Source organism: Nematolebias whitei, chromosome 18, assembly GCF_014905685.2.
Source record: "Nematolebias whitei isolate Nwh7 chromosome 18, NemWhi1, whole genome shotgun sequence".
In the NCBI taxonomy this organism is placed as follows: Eukaryota; Metazoa; Chordata; class Actinopteri; order Cyprinodontiformes; family Rivulidae; genus Nematolebias; species Nematolebias whitei.
The window spans coordinates 20362198-20369046 of NC_056515.1; the positions used below are offsets into that span (position 1 = coordinate 20362198).

General features: G+C 42.4%; 1 protein-coding gene across 1 annotated transcript in view; it reads right to left on the reverse strand.

Annotated features, from left to right (window-relative positions):
* dcp2 (decapping mRNA 2) overlaps positions 1-6849 on the reverse strand; it is a 20904-nt gene that overhangs the window by 8096 nt on the left and 5959 nt on the right. The gene's annotated exons all lie outside the window — the stretch shown is intronic.

The following is a 6849-nucleotide window of genomic DNA, read 5'->3' on the forward strand; positions in this document are numbered from 1 at the left end:
AAAACCGGAGGGATGAGACCCATTCTCGACCTGTCTATGTTCAACAATTTGATCATGGAGAGACAATTCCACATGCTGGCAATCAAACAGCTGCTGGAGAACTTCACCAGAATGACTGGTTCACCTCCATAGATCTGAAGGGTGCATAATTTCACATGTCCATCATTCTGAAACACAGGAAATTCCAGTGTTTTTCTCCACCAGAGGATTTCGTATCAGTACAACAGGCTACCGTTTGGTATTCCCTCGCCCCACGCATGTTCTCAAAATGTGTGGAGATGGCTCTGCAGCCATTACACATGGCAGGAATGAGAATTCTTTTTTATCTGGAAGATCTGCTTTTATTAGATCAGTCCAGGCAGGAAGCAGCTGCGCAGACCAAACGTTAGCGTTACACCTGCTAAACCTGGCTTTTCTATAAACTGGGAAAAGTTCAGTTCGCCCGTCCCAGATGATTGTTTATCTGGGAGTGGAGCTAAACTCAACCACAATGAGAGCCTGTTTATCACAGCCGAGAGCAGAAGCTCTGTAAGTTCATCTCCGCCGTGTCAAACCCGGCAGCGTAGTGACAGCTCTGCCTGTCATGCAACTCCTGAGACAGTGTCAGTGGCCCACATTGTGGTTCCGCTGGGCCTACTTCACATGAGATGCCTTCAGAGATGGTTCACCCGCCTGCGCATAGATCCTGTGCGCTAGAAGAGGCGGATTATCTTTGTGCCCCCCACCGTGAGAACCGATCTGAATCACTGGGGAAACCTCCTTGTTCTGTCAGAAGGAGTTCCCATCAGCAGGCCTACGTCACATGTCTCAGTTTTTCACAGATGTGTTCCTGTCAAGCTGGGAGGAATGTGTCTGTCCCAAGCAGTGGGAGCACAGTGGCTGGACCACATGTCGCTTTACATAATGTGTTAGAATGTTTTCACAGTCTGAAACATGACTCAGCATTTTGCCCCCTTCTACAGGATCAGCATTTTCTGATCCACACAGACAACAAAGTGTCGACAGTTTACATATACCATCAGGGAGGTGTGCGCTCAGCCCAACTGTTACGCATCGCGAAACAGCTGTTGTGTTGGGCACACACAGAAACCTGCTCTCCATCAGTGCAGTGTACATTCCCAGCATCCTGAACAGGCGAGCGGATATCATGTCGAGGGGTGGTCCCCGCCATAGAGACTAGAGCCTCCATCCCGAGCTGATCTCTCGGTTTTTGGAGCAGATTCGGTCGAGCAGCAGTGGATCTGTTCACCACACGCTCCTGCGCATGGAGCACACAATTACGCAGCACGTAATTACGCACACAGAAGGCTGAGTGATGAAATGTTTTTTGTGCAAGCAGGTGCTTCATGTTGTGTCTGAGTGGACCCAGTGAGGCATATACTACATTCTGCTTGGCCTTTAACCCACTAGCAATAGACTTAAAGGGCGAAGCCTATATGAAATAGAACGTTGGTTACGTACTGTAATCCCAGATTCTATGAGTATAGGCGCAGCCCTTTAAGCTCTGGGCCTCACTGGTTCCTAAATGGTTGAAGAAAAAAGCTATTTGGGAGCCGATTACCCGGTCTCACCATAATTTATATGGACTGGGGATGAGGCCCACACAGCAGGTGGGCCTGGACTAAAGTTTTCAGTACTGCGCTGTGCGCGAAGGGATAAACCCACTAGCAATACCCTTAAAGGGCTGCACCTATACTCATAGAATCTGGGGTTACAGTACGTAACCAACGTTTCCACCCTCGTGTTGTCCAGGTGTTGGATTGCCTCCCTGTGTGTATAAGTTTGTGTCCTTGTGTTTATATTGTCCTGGCATTGTCTCCTGTTACCTCTTGCCTCCTGAGTTCCTAATGATTCCCTGCGTATGTAAGTTTGCTGCCCTGTCAGCTATTTTGTGTTCTTTATATTAAAACATTTTGGAGGAACTGATCTTCTGATGAAGATTAGTTCCTCCAAATCCGAGGCCATGGTCTTGAGCTGGAAAAGGGTAGAGTGCCCTCTCTGGGTCAGGGAGGAGGTCCTACCCCAAGTGGAGGAGTTTAAGTATCTTGGGGTCTTGTTCACGAATGAGGGAAAAATGGAGCGTGAGATCGATAGGCGGATAGGTGCAGCGTCTGCAGTGAAGCAGGCGCTGTACAGGTCTGTCGTGGTGAAGAGAGAGCTGAGTCAAAAGGCGAGGCTCTCAATTTACCGATCGATCTACGTTCCTACCCTCATCTATGGTCACGAGCTTTGGGTTGTGACCGAAAGAATGAGATCTTGGATACAAGCGGCCGAAATGAGTTTTCTCTGCAGGGTGTCTGGGCTCTCCCTTAGAAATAGGGTGAGAAGCTCGATCATCCGGGAGGGACTCAGAGTAGAGCCGCTGCTTCTCCACGTCGAGAGGAGCCAGTTGAGGTGGCTCGGGCGTCTGTTTAGGATGCCTCCTGGATGCCTCCCTGGTGAGGTGTTCCGGACACGTCCCACCGGGAGGAGACCCAGAGGAAGACCCAGGACACGCTGGAGGGACTATGTTTCTCGGCTGGCCTGGGAACACCTCGGGATTCCCCCGGAAGAGCTGGCCCAAGTGGCTGGGGAGAGGGAAGTCTGGGCATCCCCACTTAGGCTGCTACCCCCGCGACCCGACCCTGGATAAGCGGAAGAAAATGGATGGATGGATGGATGGATGGATGGATTAAAACATTATTATTTCACCTGCCGAGTTGTCGTGCTGCCTGCACCTTTGGGTCTGAAACACCACAGATCGTGACAAGTTCATGGCATAATTTTAAACAAATATTTTGTACAATAGCACTCAGAAAGTGTTGGGGACCAGTCTCAGCTACTACCACAACAAAGTTTAGCAATTTATAAAACTGACTGAGTTATAACAATTTTTTTTATGAATTGGGTGTTGATTTGTGTTGACACCAAACGTTATCACTTGTAGAAGTATAATGATTTCTGAATGTTTTATTAAAATGTGTCTTCTAGTTAACGAGGTATTTTGGTATCAGACAGCTACGTGAACACACACACAGATGTACACACACGCAAAAACATTTAAAACATGTCTTCACTTTTTGGCAGCGAGTGATAATTAAGAATAAAGAGAACAAACACCAAACAAATCATAGAAACTCAAATGAGTGAAGAAACTGTAAAATAATAATAATAAAATTTAATTTCTGTTTCAGGTTCTGGAGCTGCTGCTGCTGTCTCAGTGTTTGAGGACAGATTCAAAGCAAACATGGAGGTAAGAAATGTGTGTGTGTGTGTGTGTATGTGTGTGTGTGTGTGTGTGTGTAATGTATACATAGATTAATCATGAATGTAGTACTCCCTACCACCTTGAGCATACTTGTCTTTTTTATATATTCTGCTTTTTGATTATTTTGTATACAGATCAGGTCCAGTAGCTGACAGTAACCATTAAGCCTTTCAATACAAGTATATAGCCTCAAAAAACAATAATTTCACTCTTATCCTTTTTATTTTGCTATACACTATAGCTTTTGCTAAAGCAACAGATGTCTCCTGAGTAATGGAAAAAAAGCTGCAGTATTTTGTTTTCATTACATTTATTTTTCAGCTCTGAAGTCAACACGACCAGTAATATCAGTAATATTGCACTTTTTTCTACCTTTAAGCTGGAGGATGCAAAGCAGATTGTAAGAGACGCCATTGCTGCAGGGATATTCTGTGACCTGGGTTCAGGCAGTAATGTGGACCTGTGCATCATAACTGAGGCCGGAGCTCAGTTCTTGCGAGGTTATGACAAACTCACACAGAAGGGGAAAAGGTGAGCGTGGTTAGAACTGTGCACAATTTACAAATATTTTGTGATTAATCTCAAGCAACTACTGACATGTACCAGTGTTTTTACTATTTGTAAAGAAATCCATGTTCATTTTTTATGCAGTACATTGTGTTTCTAAAAAGAATAGAGCCATGAAAAAAGATCTACCCTCTTTCAATTTTAGGAAATTATCAGGATATAATGCTAAAAACGATCTAGTCTTTACCAGGAACTGAAATGATTTACATTTACCTCAAGTGTACAAAAATACATAACAGATTCCATTTAACTGGAGCCACAATGAACAAGGCTTGCAGACTTTTGTCTCTCTGCAGTTATTCAGTGTCCCACCGCAGCATTTCTGTCAGGTTGAGGTCTGGATTTTGGCTGGACCATTGCAACACCTTGATTTGTTTCTTTTTTGGCCAGTTTGTTGTAAATTTGCTGCTCCATTCTCCTGTTTCATGATCCAGTTTGGTTTAACTTTCAGCAGTCAGAAAGATGACCTCACATTTGACTCTAATATTAGGTCGACAGAGGAGTTCATGGTCAACTCAGTGGATACAAGGAGCCCAAACCACCTGCCTTCCACCACCGTGCTGCACAGTTGCTGTGAGGTGTTTATGCTGATGTGCTGTTTGGCTCTTGTCAAATGTAGAGCTGTGCATTATTGTCATATATCTCTGGTCATGTCATGTATCTAGACACAAATTTGCTAATTTAAGTTGTGCTGCCACGTTCCTTTTAGAGAGAAGATGATTTCTCCTGGAAACCCTTCCAAAATGTACTGTCATAAACTTTTCAAGTCTTGGGAGATTTGTAACAGTGTTACATTTTTTTTACACATGTGCATCATGTGTGGATTGATGGACTTCAAATGGAGCATACACTCCAGAGCAGCAACATGACCAAACTCCTGCTTTAAAAGAGCTCTCACACTAATGTTGATCACTTAATTGTGTATTTGATCAATACTGGCTGATAATGTCTCTAATAAATCATGCATATCGTCCATCAAACAACAAGAAAGGACTTGGATTTTCTAACACACAACTTTTGCATTTAGCCTTTGTCTGTGTTTAATCAATAATGACATGGTTGAATCTGTTTGTGTTTACTTGGGATTAAGTTAATATAATGTTAGAACCTGGTAAAGATGAGGTCATTTTTATTATTTCCTGATAAAACCCTAGAAATGAAAGAAGGCAGGCTTTCTTTTTTTCTTAACTGTGAATGCACAATATAAGTACAAAGATCTTTTAGAACAGCATTAATGCAGAATACGAAATAATCTGAAGAATCTGTGAAGTTTTAGTAATTTGTGTAAAGGCTAATTTAATTTATAAATGTTTCTTCTCGCCTGTCTTTCTTTTAGAGAAGGGCAGTACAGGTATAAGCCTGGCACCACAGCCGTCCTGACCAAAACTGAGACCCCCGTCTCCATGGACGTCGTCGAAGAATCTGTTCAAATGATGGACACTGAATGAATGCAAAAAAAAAAAAAAGTTCTTCCTGTACATTCGGAAAGTAAAACTGTTGAAACTCGCATTTAGAAACAGATTATTTTTGTCAAAGTTGTAAATGCACTGCTCCTTCTGTGCCCAAAATATTAAAAGAGTTCTGAAAAACCACTTGTTTTAAGTCCTGGTATGACTCTTCCCTCCACTGGACTAACTTTAAATATTCATAAGCAGAATCTGCAGTCACAGCTAGAGATGCTGCAGCATGGGGAGCCAGAATAAGTCAGGACATGATTCAATTTCAATTCAGTTTATTTATAGCGCCAAGTCACAACAGAAGTCATCTCAGGGCGCTGAACAGAAATATTCATATATATAAAAAGTAAGTTAATAATATTAATTATCTATTCACCACTGGAGAAAGACTATAGTAGAGTCATGCTGACATTTCACGGGAAACTGATATGAAATTAAAGATCAGAATTTTACCAAATAATTATATTTGCCAAAGCAAAATGATGAATTACTATTAGAAAATCTGCAGCACTACATACTATAAACACAGCATCCTAGGTATCAACAGGCCACAGATCCAATGATGGCTCCCCACATGATTAAGACCACACATACATACATATATACACACACACACACACATATATATATATATATATATATAAATAACTATAGATTGTTGCTCAAAAACATATACATATATATACATATATACATTGCCTTGCGAAAGTATTCGGCCCCCTTGAACTTTTCAACCTTTTGCCACATTTCAGGCTTCAATCATAAAAATATAAAATTTTAATTTTTTGTGAAGCATCAACAACAAGTGGGACACAATCGTGAAGTGGAATGAAATTTATTGGATGTGTCAAACTTTTTCCAACAAATAAAAAACTGAAAAGTGGGGCGTGCAATATTATTGGGCCCCCTTGCGTTAATACTTTGTAGCGCCGCCTTTTGCTGCAGTTCCAGCTGCAAGTCTCTTGGGGTTTGTCTCTATCAGTTTTGCACATGGAGACACTGAAATTCTTGCCCATTCTTCTTTGCAAAACAGCTCGAGCTCAGTGAGGTTAGATGGAGAGCGTTTGTGAACAGCAGTCTTCAGCTCTTTCCACAGATTCTTGATTGGATTCAGGTCTGGACTTTGACTTGGCCATTCCAACCCCTGGATACGTTTATTTGTGAGCCATTCCATTGTAGATTTGTCTTTATGTTTTGGATCATTGTCTTGTTGGAAGATCAATCTCCGTCCCAGTCTCAGGTCTCTTGCAGACTCAAACAGGTTTTCTTCCAGAATGGTCCTTATTTGGCCCCATCCATCTTCCCATCAATTCTGACCATCTTCCCTGTCCCTGCTGACGAAAAGCAGGCCCAAACCATGATGCTGCCACCACCATGTTTGACAGTGGGGATGGTGTGTTCATGATGATGAGCTGTGTTGCTTTTACACCAAACATATCATTTTGCATTGTGGCCAAACAGTTTGATTTTGGTTTCATCTGACCAGAGCACCTTCTTCCACATGTTTGGTGTGTCTCCCAGGTGCTTGTGACAAACTTTAAACAACACTTTTTATGGATATCTTTGAGAAATGGCTTT